General features: G+C 45.0%; 1 long non-coding RNA gene across 1 annotated transcript in view; it reads right to left on the reverse strand.

Moving 5' to 3' along the window:
* LOC134928915 (uncharacterized) overlaps positions 1-13513 on the reverse strand; it is a 55701-nt gene that overhangs the window by 1756 nt on the left and 40432 nt on the right. The gene's annotated exons all lie outside the window — the stretch shown is intronic.

Raw genomic sequence — 13513 nt, forward strand, 5'->3', positions numbered from 1 at the left:
TTGTGTCATCTCTTCTAGGGGTGGACTATTCCACCCTGGGTAATCCTATGCTGAGCGCCCAAGATGGCTGCCGCACCTGGTACCTTGTGAGAGTGGAATACACAACCCTTGGAAGTTATTACCCAAAATGCCTACACCAATCCTGCATTATGCTTTCTGTGTGCTTAAGGTTTTCTTTTATGTCTGTGTGGCTTATCTATTGTTGTATTACTCAAATCCTCTGTATCATGTGCATTGTTTTTGATATCTGTAAAGCGCCTTGAGTCCTGTTGGAGAAAGAGCGCTATATAAATAAAATTATTATTATTATTATTATTATTATTATAATCTTATTCATATAATTGGAGGAGATTAGTAGAAAACTGTTATCAGCTGCATGGATGGGCATTATAAGTACCTAGTCTTTTCCCAAACGGTTTGTATGAAATATTTTTGGTAATTATTATCAGTCTGTCATGATATTCCTTAATAATATACAATCTTTTTCTTCAACATCATGACACACAAAGTCTGCATAGTCGAATATGAGTTTGTGCACAACAACCTTCTTGTAACTCTGAAAAATAAGTCTTTGAGAAACAACTGCCCCTCCTCAGGTATATTAACTGCTCCTCCTCAGGAATATTAACTGCCCTTCATCAGATACAGTATATTGTGTCATGGGAAGGTCATCAGATGGATTCCGGAAGGTTGAAGCAAATGTGCACTAACTGCAGCAAAGTGGTCTAACAGCAATACCATTTTAGGGTTTGAAAACTACTCTCGCCATTTCAGCAAAGGATACTTTTCACTGGGAGCTTCAATCACACCTTTGACACTGATGGTTTTCAAACCAAAGTTATGCCAAGGCCATTGAAGCTTTTCTTGTCCTTAAAAAAGCATTGTGTGGCAGTATCAACAGGGATTGTGCTGGAAAACAGGTGATATTACGTGTGCCTGTAGGGAGCCGCCCACACGGAGAAGAAAAGAGGTGCGTGAATATACCTAGAGGCTGCCCTGTGGAGACAGTAACCAGCTGTGGTTCTAGCAGTGACAAACAAACAGACAAACAAAAATGGCAACTATATATATATATATATATATATATATATAGAGTGGGGGGATAAGGGTACCGGCGACTAGTGTTGTTTAAAATGCAATTGCTAAAATTTTAAGATTTATATGCCAAAAAATATATAATAATACAAACAAGCTTTAATGTCACATAAAAGTGGAATAAAACATAAAAAGTACTTCAAAATATTGGTAAAAACATAAACATAAAAGTCTTTGTAAAAGGTAAGGAGTTCTGACTTATCTTAAAATAGGCAAGGGAGTCAATGCAGGGAACCCAACGCGTTTCGTCACACCAGACTTCTTCAAGGTGAAGAAGTATAAGTCCAGTACAGTGGTGCAGCTGTATTAGTTCAGTGGTACTGAGGTATAAGCTCAGGAATACTGCCGTATAAGTCCAGTACAGTGGTGCAGATGTATTAGTTCAGTGGTACTGCCATATAAGTCTTGGGGTACTGCTGTATAAGTCCAGTACAGTGGTGCAGCTGTATAAGTTCAGGGGTACTGCCGTATAAGTCTAGGGGTACTGCCGTATAATTCCAATAATACTGGCATTTATGTCCAGTGGTACTGCCGTATAAGTCCAGTGATACTGCCGTATAAGTCCAAGGATACTGCCGTATATGTCCAGTGGTAATGCCATATAAATCAGGTGATACTGCTGTATATGTCCAGTGGTACTGCCATATAATTCCAGTGATACTGCCGTATATGTCAAGTTGTACTGCCATCTAAATCCAGTGGTACTGCCATATAAATCCAGTCCATTGATACTGCCGTATAAGTCCAGTGATACTGCCATATATGTCCAGTGGTACTGCCATATAAATCCAGTGATACTGCGGTATATGTCCAGTGGTACTGCCATATACAGTAATTCCAGTGATACTGCCGTAACTGTCCAGTGGTACTGCCGTATAAATCCAGTGGTACTGCCATATAAATCCAATCCAGTGGTAGTGCAGCATAAGTCCAGTGGTACTGCCGTATATGTCCAGTGGTACTGCAGTATAAATCCAGTGATACTGCAGTATATGTCCAGTGGTACTGCCATATAAATCAAGTCCAATGATACTGCTGTATATGTCCAGTAGTACTTCCATATAAATCCAGTAATACTGCCGTATATGTCCAGTGGTACTGCCATATATTTCCAGTGATACTGCTGTATATGTCCAGTGGTACTGCCGTATAAATCCAGTCCAGAGATACTGCCGTATAAGTCCAGTGATACTGCCGTATATGTCCAGTGGTACTGCCTTATAAATCCAGTCCAGTGATTTTGCCATTTAAGTCCAATGATAATGCCGTATAAGTCTAGTGGTACTGATGTAAAAATCCAGTGATACTGCCGTATATGTCCAGTGGTACTGCCATATAAATCCAGTCCAGTGATACTGCCGTATAAGTCCAGTGATACTGCTGTATATGTCCAGTAGTACTGCCATATAAATCCAGTAATACTGCCGTATATGTCCAGTGGTACTGCATATAATTCCAGTGATACTGCTGTATATGTCCAGTTGTACTGCCGTATAAATACAGTAGTACTGCCGTATAAATCCAGTCCAGTGATACTGCCGTATAAATCCAGTCCAGTGATACTGCCGTATATGTCCAGTGGTACTGCCGTATAAATCCAGTCCAGTGATACTGCCGTATATGTCCATTGGTACTGCCGTATAAATCCACTCCAGTGATGCTGCCGTATAAGTCCAGTTATACTGCCATATATGTCCAGTGGTACTGCCGTATAAATCCAGTCCAGTGATACTGCCGTATATGTCCAGTGGTACTGCCGTATAAATCCAGTCCAGTGATATTGCCATATAAGTCCAGTAATATTGCCGTATATGTCCAATGGTACTGCCGTATAAATCCAGTGGTACTGCTGTATACATCCAGTGATACTGCCATATACAATATGTCCAGTGGTACTGCCGTATAAGTCCAGTGATACTGCCGTATAAGTCCAGTCCAGTGTACTGCTGTATAAGTCCAGTCCAGTGGTGCTGCCATATAAGTTCAGTGGTGCTGTCCTGTGCTGTATATTACTTACTCCAAATAAAGGGGTTATTAATATTTAATCCAAATAATTTTGACAGGGTTTGCCCTGTGTGGTGTAGAGGTACGCTCTCCTGTGCTGCATTTTGTTATATAACTCCGGAAAAATAATGGAGAACAAAAATGTAGAGGATAAAATAGGGAAAGGTCAAGAACCACTTCCTCCTACTGCTTCTGCCGCTGCTTTTGTTGCTGCTGGGAGTCGATCGTTATCCCAGAGGGGAAGTTGGAAGACCACTTGTACTACTTCAACTAAGCAAATGACTGTCCAACAGTCCTGTGCAAGGAAGATGAAATATGACAGCAGTCATCCTTTTGCAAAGTGGATAACTGAGCCCTTGACAGCTATGTTGGTATTAGACGTGCGTCCGGTATCCACCATTAGTGCAGTGGGACTGCATTGCCAACCCTAGATGGGCCAGGTGTTTGTGCTGCACACTTGTGTCACTTGGCTTAGTCATACAGCTACCTCATTGCACCTCTTTTATGTCTTTGCATGATGGTGCTGTTTGGTGCCTAGTTTTTTTTAAGTGCCATCCTGTCTGCCACTGCAGTGCCACTCCTAGATGGGCCAGGTGTTTGTGCCGCACACTTGTGTCGCTTAGCTTAGTCATACAGCTACCTCATTGCACCTCTTTTACTTCTTTGCATGATGTTCTGTTTGGGGACTAGTTTTTTTTTAAGTGCCAACCTGTTTTCCACTGCAGTGCCACTCCTAGATGGGCCAGGTGTTTGTGCCGCACACTTCTGTCGCTTAGCTTAGTCATACAGCTACCTCGGTGCAACCTTTTGGCCTAAAAACAATATTGTGGGGTGTGAGGTGTTCAGAATAGACTGGAAATGAGTGGAAATTAATGTTATTGAGATTAATAATACTGTAGGAGCAAAATTACCACCAAATTCTGTGATTTTATTATTATTATTATTTATTAAGTTTCTTATATAGCGCAGCATATTCCGTTGCGCTTTACAATTAGAGCAACAGTAATAGAACAAAACTGGGTAAAAACAGACAGACATAGAGGTAGGAAGGCCCTGCTCGCAAGCTTGCAATCTATAGGATTTTAGCTATTTTTATGTTTTTTTCAAAAAGCATCCAGATTCAAAACCAAAACCAAAACACGAAAGGGTGGTTTTGGCAAAACCAATCCAGATCCAAAACACGAGCGGGGATTCAGAACCAAAACACAAAACACGAAAAGAGCCTGCTGCACATCTCTAATATATATATATATATATATATATATATATATATATATAAAATAAAAAACAGTTTCCCAAGTGCGCTAAATAAGACTGTATCTACAATGATTCTTCCAGTGTTGTTTCCATAAGTCAGAATTGAATACTGGAGAAGATTTGTATCTGGGAACCTGTAACGGACACCCCTCACCAAGATGGTCACCCAAACAAGAGGCCCAAGGCCAATTAGTAAAAAATTGTTTTAATAACACATGTTAAAACAAATACAGTTTTCACATAAAATTCCTCATATAGTGTTCACAAAGGTGTGTTTAAAATGATGACAATAAAGGATAACCAGTATGTTCGTTGTGTGGTCTTTAACTCTAGATACTCCCTCACCTTTTTCAAGGTGCGAGCTTAAGAGGGAGTATCTTCACAAACTATGCTGGAAACTCCTGACTGACAAACCCAACGCGTTTCATCTTATCGACTTCATCAGGGGTAACAAATATATAAAACAGGCTTATTTGCCATTAATAGATTTGTGTGTGGAGAATCACAACCTTGGGTATAGTGATAAAAAAGGATTCTCTTAAGTTCGTTTCTGATACCTGATTCAGGTATTAGCCCGTATATAGAATACTTCTAGGAAAAAATACTTCAAAAAGTATAAAGCTGACTTGACAATCACAACGCAATGAAAACCTCCTCAGTAAAACTCACAGAATGGATCCTGAGAGATTGTAGCTGTGAATGGAAGTGGCATTCACAGCTAGAATCTCTCAGGATCCATTCTGTGAGTTTTACTGAGGAGGTTTTCATTGCGTTGTGATTGTCAAATCAGCTTTATACTTTTTGAAGTATTTTTTCCTAGAAGTATCCTTTATACGGGCTAATACCTGAATCAGAAATAGTCCTGATTGTAAGATCTGGATATCTTATTCAGGCAGTGCGTCAAAATCTGACTGCCAGTATTTTTAAAGGGAACCTCAATCAATAGTCCCTATAAGGAGCTCCACAAAGGAGTCTCGAATAATTATCTTTAAGGCAGAATTTATATCTAGGACCATTAGGATTCCTAAAAGGAACCACCAAGAAAGCTCCTATCAGGAGCGACCTTAAGATAATCCTTTTTTATCACTATACCCAAGGTTGTGATTCTCCACACACAAATCTATTAATGGCAAATAAGCCTGTTTTATATATTTGTTCCCTGATGAAGTCGATAAGATGAAACGCGTTGGGTTAGTCAGTCGGGAGTTTCCAGCATAGTTTGTGAAGATACTCCCTCTTAAGCTCGCACCTTGAAAAAGGTGAGGGAGTATCTAGAGTTAAAGACCACACAACGAACATACTGGTTATCCTTTATTGTCATCATTATAAACACATCTTTGTGAACACTATATGAGGAATTTTATGTGAAAACTGTATTTGTTTTAACATGTGTTATTAAAAAAAATTTTACTAATTGGCCTTGGGCCTCTTGTTTGGGTGACCATCTTGGTGAGGGGTGTCCGTTACAGGTTCCCAGATACAAATCTTCTCCAGTATTCAATTCTGACTTATGGAAACAACACTGGAAGAATCATTGTAGATACAGTCTTATTTAGCGCACTTGGGAAACTGTTTTTTATTCTGTATGCTATTGAGGTCCTCCAACAGGGACCTCTCCCGTTGTGCTGCTTTGAACTTGGCGCAAGATAAAGATACTGTTGCGTTTCATATATATATATATATATATATATATATATATATATATATATATATATATATATAAAAATAACAAATCCCATGTGCTATGTGTATGTGAGCCTACCTACAGTATTAAACATTAATAACATTAATCCACAAAACATTTAAAACTCACACACACACACACACACACACACACACACACACACACACACACACACACACATCATTAGACGATACCCAAATAACTTCAATATGTCCCAATACAAAATTAGTACACAACCCCATAATGGTAATACATCCACACCCCACACAATACTATTATACATCGAGATAACATTAATAGACCCAGATAATATTAATATATACCAAAACCCCCACACAACACTAAACAGTGACATGTTAAAACTTGCCCACACACACTGTGATTATTTTTATGGATGTTTTTATTGCCTATGGGCCTAATTCAGACCTGATCGCAGCAGCAAATTTGTTAGCCAATGGGCAAAACCGTGGGGGTCATTCAGACCTGATCGCTAGCTAGCGCTTTTTGTAGCACTGCGATCAGGTCAGAACTGCGCATGCGTATTCAACGCAATGCACAGGTGCGTCGCACAGGTACAAAGCGGATCGTTGCTGTGCGATGGGTTTTACAAAGAATCCATTCACACAGCCGATCGCAAGGTGATTGACAGGAAGAAGGCGTTTCTGGGTGTCAACTGATCATTTTCAGGAAGTGGTTGGAAAAAACGCAGGCATGTCCAAGTGTTTGCAGGGCGGGTGTCTGACGTCAATTCCGGCACCGGACAGGCTAAAGTGATCGCAGTGGCTGAGTAAGTTCTGGGCAACTCAGAAACTGAACAATGTTTTTTTGTACCGCTCAGCTGCACATGCGATCGCACGCTTGCACAGCTAAAAAACACTCCCCGGTGGGCGGCGACTATGCGAACGCAGGATTGCAAAAACCAGCTAGCGAGCGATCAGGTCTGAATGACCCCCCCCATGTGCACTGCAGGTGGGGCAGATATAACATGTGCAGAGAGAATTAGATTTGGGTGGGTTATTTTGTTTCTGTGCAGGGTAAATACTGGGTGTTTTATTTTTACACTGCAAGATTTCAGTTTGAACACACCCCACCCAAATCTAACTCTCTCTGCACGTTATATCTGCCCCTCCCCCTCCTCCCCTGCAGTGCACATGGTTTTGCCTAACAAATTTGCTACTGCGATCAAATCTGAATTAGGCCCCATGTACAATTGTGACTGCGAATAAACATTGATTATACAAAACAATAACACTAAAAAGCACTCATCCCTTCAGATACTTACATTTCATTGTAGGAGGTTCTGTGGTCTCTACTTCATAGTTATAATTCACCCCACATAGCCTGCTGGAGAGGAATCAAACACAGGTGCATAGAAGCAGGAATGGGTGGAGCTTTGGGAGTAATGGGGTGGAGCCTTGGGAGGGGCAGGTGAAGGGACTCTGCTCTGACAACAACAGAGTAGTGGCTGGTTTTGGGGGAGGGAGCAGCCACCATGCAGAGAGGGAAGGGAACGGGATTCAGGCACTACTGCTGCTGCTGGCTGCACTGCGCTGCACCAGACATGTCTGACTGTGACATGCCTGCAGTCTTAGCCAGACAGCAACTGCTTAGTGGCGTCTGCAACTAATAGGATCTGTTGCCAGTGTTTAGTAAAATATGTGTTATGCCAACGCCCGAAGTGCTACCCCCTCAGGTGCCCATGCCCTTAGGCATGGGCACCTGAGGCCTAATGGTAGCACCTGTGCCTAATGGTAGCATCTTCCCTGGGTGTGCTCCCAATCCCTTGCTGCACTCACCTACAATCACGTCCGTAACTAGGTGTGTGCAGAAGGTGCTTTGCCCACAATGCATTTTCCCTGTGGGCGCACCTTCTACATACACTCCGAATCGCCGCATATTCCCCCACTGATGGCTGCTTCTGCTCCCCTGTGCCTGGCGCACGCAGCCCCTGCTGCTGGTCACTGCATAAAGTCAGCGGCAGCGCTGACCCTGGGGGGAATCCCCCTTATGCTGCGCTCCTGCGGCCCCCACCCCCTCTCTTGCCCTGCAGTGCAGTGTACAGAGGGAGTGAGTTTCGGGTCAGGAGCCAGCAGCAGCGCAGGCAGAACAGAGAAAACATGTAAGTGCCTACACACTACACTACTCTACACTATATGACAATATACTATACCACTACACGACACTCTAAGGGTAGGGGAGATGTAAGGTGCTCTACCTGACTTAATGTATGTAAGGGAGTCTACCTGACTTAATGTATGTAAGGGAGTCTACCTGACTTAATGTCTGTAAGGGAGTCTACCTGGCGTAATGTGTGTAAAGTGCTCTACCTGGCATAATGTATGTAAGAGGCTCTATAATGGCTCTACCTGGCGTAATGTGTATAATGTGCTCTACCTGGCATAATGTGTCTAAGGGGCTCTATCTGGCATAATGTGTATAACGGCTCTGCCTGGCACAATGTGTATAATGTGCTGTACCTGGCGTAACGTGTATAAGGGGATCTACCTTGCGTAACATGTATATGGGGATCTACACGTCATAATTTGTATAAGGAGATCTACCTGGCATAACATATGTAAGGGGCTTTATCTGACATAGCGTGTGTAAGGGGATCTACCTGGCGTAATATGTATAAGGGGATCTACCTGGCATAATGTGTATAAGGGGATCTACCTGGTGTAACATGTATAAGGAGAACTACCTGGCGTAACATGTATTAGGGGCTCTACCTGGTGTAACATGTATAAGGGGATCTACCTGTCATGAGCCACCACTGTGGCTCATTCCTGTTTGCATTCTGTTTATGTTTTTATGTTGTATTTCTATTTGCATGCCAGGTTTTCTCATATACTTGTTTAGAGTACTGTTGCGGGCCACCTTTGGTGAATCTGTGTAACTGCTGCCTGTCTCCTGTATGTGTGGCCTCTGCAGCCTCACCTGTCAGATAATTAGGCCATTATGTGGTGAGTCTGTGTATCTGCAGCCTGTCTACTGTATGTGTGGCCCCTGCTTCTCACCTGTCAGTAATTTAGGCCATTACCTTGTGTCTGGCTTCCAGCCATCCTGATTGGGGCGTGCTTCCTTTATTACCCAGCCTGCACTTCGCCTGACGCTGGTGATAGATACATGTTCCTGTTTGTACCTATGTCCAGGCCATGTCCTATGGTGGAATCTTGAACCTGTCAGCTCGAGAGAGATCCTGTCTATTTGTGTTGTACCTGTGACTTGGAGACCTTGCTAGATTGATAACCTGACCAGATCCAGCCAGTCTTGTATTCAGGTTTTTGCTAAGCAGTGTGTGGAGTTTCCACACAGACACTGTCTTGCTTATATCTCTGTATTATTACATCTTAGAGCATTCAGTGAGAACCTGTCAGCTTGTATTAGATCCTGTCTGCCTGTGTTGAACCTGTGACCCAGAGACCCTGCCAGATTGATTACCTGACCAGAACCAGATAGCCTTGTACTCAGGTTTTTGTGGAGTTTCCACATAGACACTGCTTGCCTGTATTTCTGTATTATAACAACTTTGAGCATTGTTGCTTTCAAATTTTATTAAGTCACTTATAACATCTTTATGCATTGTTGCATTCACAATCACTCATATATTCAGTGTCTTAGCTTTCTACACCCTGTGCCTTGGTTCCTATGTTGGGATTTCGGCGGCCGTGCCGCATGTAATCTGTTCATTGTACTTTCTGTATTATCTCACATTGGTAGTCACGCTAGTCTTAGTTAGCTACCCCCTTATTCACTCGCAGTCTCAGTTGTTGCCTTGTTACCTCATAAGACCTAATTCGCCCATTCAAACACGGCTGCTATAGGAGAAGACTAGCTCTGCAGGCGCCAACTGACCACTGAGGGGAGTAACGGAGTCAGGGGTTAAAGTAAGCGTTGCTGCGGTCATTCATAACTGGCCGCAGCTTCACTCGTGAGTACTGGAACTCCCCAGTTGCCACCCACTCCCCAGAGTTCCAGGTACTCAGTCCGTAACACTACCTGGTGTACCGTATAAGGGGCTTTACCTGGTATAACATGTATAAGGGGATCTACCTGGTGTAACAAGTCTCTACCTGGCATAACATGTATAAGGGGCTCTACCATGGCATAATGTGTGTAAGGGGCTCTACCTGGTGTAATGTGTGTTAGGGACTCTTTTGTGGTGTAATGTGTGTAAGTGGCACTACTGTGTGGTGTGATTTGAATAATGGACACTACTGTGTGGTGTAATGTGATTTGGTACTATTCTGTGTCCACACCCCTTCCCTATGAAGCCACAACCTTATATTATTTTGGTGCGTGCCTTCAGGGGTAGGGGGTACCGATTCTCTTTCTGGCACAGGGCACCAAAATGTCTAGTTATGGCTCTGCCTACAATGCCAACAGATTCAGTTTCTTCAGATGCTGCTGAGCACCTGCTAGTTGCTGGCTGTACCTTGCAGGACTGTAGGGAGGCTGAGTAAAGGGGTGGAAGCAGGGCTGCCTGATGACTCCTCATATCTCTCAGCCAGTGATCCAAGGAGTCTGAAATGATGTACAGTTCAACTGATGGCCCCCAAAATTAAATATATATTGGAGCAATGATCCGATCCCCCAAGCACGGGGTCAGGGAATTGGGAATTAAATGTGTTTAAAAATTCAGATTCCCCAATCCCAACTGAAATTTTTTTAACATGGGCATTTTAACATGTTTAATTTCCCCGATTCCCAAATGGATTGCTGATCATTGCTGGCCACCAAACAGCGATGCTGGCGGATCAGGGAATCTAGTTGGGGCATTTAATGCTTTGGCTGGGAGGCCCCTCGTCAAGTGTTTCCCCCTGCTGTGTCATTACCCCCCTCCCGCTAGTTGAGCCCCGTGCTGGTGAGAGCACATTTTATCCTTGCATTTTCAGGACCAGAATTGGCTCTGGTTACACATTTTAGGGGGAGGCAGAACATGCAGCTCTAGGGCCTAATTCCGACCTGATCGCAGCAGTAAAATCTTTCTCTAATGGGCAAAACCATGCGCACTGCGTGTGGGGTGAGGGGGCAGATATAACATGTGCGGAGAGAGTAATTCTGGTCATACACTTGTGTGATGCCCTGCGACGTGACATTGCGGGGTATCGTACCGGCAGTTCAGGTGCAATGAAATCGCACCTGAACTGCCACAGTGATTACCATGCGATCATGCGATAAATCGCATGGTAATCACGTGATGGGCACGTCACAACCACATGCGATCGCACTGCGATGCGAGAAATATTATGTGCAGCACATAATATCTTGAGACGCAATATTCGACCGGCGTGCCCGCGCATTGCGTCTCAAGGTACTAAAATGTGCATACAATCCATAGATTTCTCTCACAGATGTGGTCGAAATCGAAGGATAGAACCGATTATCTCATAAGTGTATGGGCACCATTAGATTTGGGTTGGTTATTTTGTTTCTGTGCAGGGTAAATACTGGCTGATTTAATTTTACAATGCAATCTAGATTTCAGTTTGAACACACCCCACCCAAATCTAAAGGGGGGTACACACGGAGAGGTCCGTTCTTAAAATCTAAGCAATCTGACTAGATTTGCTTAGATTTTAAGCACGGATCTTTTGTGTGTATGCACCCCAGCAATAACAATGCGCTGCCCCATGCGTCGCTATCGCCGGTGCTAGATTGGCCTGCTTGCAGGCACAATCTAGCACTCCGCTGGGTGAAATCAGCGGCCCCCCCGTCACACCTCCCCCCCGCCTCGCACAGCACACATTGCGCTGTGCTGAGTGGAGGGAGAGATGTGTGCTGATAAATCGCTCAGCACACATCTCTGCCAATGTGTACTGGCCTTAACTGTCTCCGCACATGTTTTATCAGCCCCACCTGCTGTGCACATGGTTTGCCCATTAGAGAAAAATGTTGCTACTGCGATCAGGTCTGAATTAGGCCCTTAGTGTTAACGAAAATGTTGACATGTGAAGGCATTATTTATATATGATATATAGGAGTACCCAGGGCCGGCGCTTCCACTAGGCAGCTTTAGGCAGCTGCCTATGGGCGGCGGGACCTGAGGGCGGCTGGAAGACAATATCTCTGAAATAGCAGTTTCTATTGGCGGCATACGAGCAGAGCAGTGTGTGTGACCAAGCTGCTCAGAGAGTCAGGCACAAGTGACTCCCAACGAACCTACAGATCAGCACCAAGGAGAGAGGGCGCATCGCTGACAGCCTCAATGGCACCAACGAGAGAGGAGGACAGAGCGTCTTTAGTTACCACATTGCCCTGCGCATATACAGAAGCTATTCACATCAATGTCAGCTCCTGGAGAGGCGGAAGTTTGTCGAGATCTCGCCGCCTAGCGGAGGATATGAAACCAACCAGTAGTGAGGGAGGATACCTTCTCTCTCTCCGCAGCCTCTCCCAACTCCCCCCTTCCCCTGGCTCGTACAGCGCTGGTCCGCCGGCGCACCTTGGTGTCCTGTAGTAGGCTCCGTTCTCCTCGATTTTCCCCAGGTCCTGTGTCACCCCCTCATGTCCCCAGGTTGTGTTTATCCTCCCCCTCTCCACCCTGTCATGTCCCCATGTTCCGAGACACTTCCTCCCCCCTCATGTGCCCAGGTCATGTGTCTCCTCCCCTTCATGTCCTATGACACCCTTTCCTCCCTCATGTGCCCAGGTTATGGGTCACCCCCTCATGCCCCCAGCTCCTGTGTCCCTTCTCCCCTCTCCCCCTTATGTCTAGTGTCACCCCCTTTGCCCCTCATGTCCCCAGCTCCTATGCCCCTTCTCCCCTCACCCCCTTATGTCTAGTGTCACCCCCTTTCCCCCCTCATGTGCCCAGGTCCTGTGTCCCCCCTGTCTACCCCCTCATGTCCCGTACCACCCCCTGTCATCTCATTATAAAAGGGAAGGGAACTAGCTCTGACTTCTCACATACTCACATGACACTCCCTCCCCCCTCATGTGGCCAGGTCCTGTGTCCCTCCTCCCCCTCATGTCCTGTGACACCCCCTCCCCCCTCATGTGCCCAGGCAATGGGTCACCCCCTCATGTCCCCAGCTCCTGTCTAGTATCACCCCCTTTCCCCTCATGTGTCCAGGTCCTGTGTCCCCCCTCTTCACCCCCTCATGTCCCATGACACCCCCTTCCCCCCTCATATGCCCAGTTCATGTGTCCCTCCTCATCCCCCTCAAGTTTCCAGTTCATGTGTCCCTCCTCACCCTCTCCACCCCCTCATGTCCCCATGTTCCATGACACTCTCTCTCCCCCCTCATGTGCCCAGGTCATGTGTCCCTCCTCCCCCTCATGTCCCATGACACCCCCTCCCCCCTCATGTGCCCAGGTCATGTGTCACCTCCTCATGTCCCCAGCTTCTGTGTCCTTTCTCCCATCTCCCCCTTATGTCTAGTGTCACCCCATTCCCCCTCATGAGCCCAGGTCCTGTGTCCCCCTTCTCCCTCTCTACCCCCTCATGTCCCCACCTTCCCACTCATGTGC

Source organism: Pseudophryne corroboree, chromosome 5 (assembly GCF_028390025.1).
Source record: "Pseudophryne corroboree isolate aPseCor3 chromosome 5, aPseCor3.hap2, whole genome shotgun sequence".
Classification (NCBI taxonomy): domain Eukaryota; kingdom Metazoa; phylum Chordata; class Amphibia; order Anura; family Myobatrachidae; genus Pseudophryne; species Pseudophryne corroboree.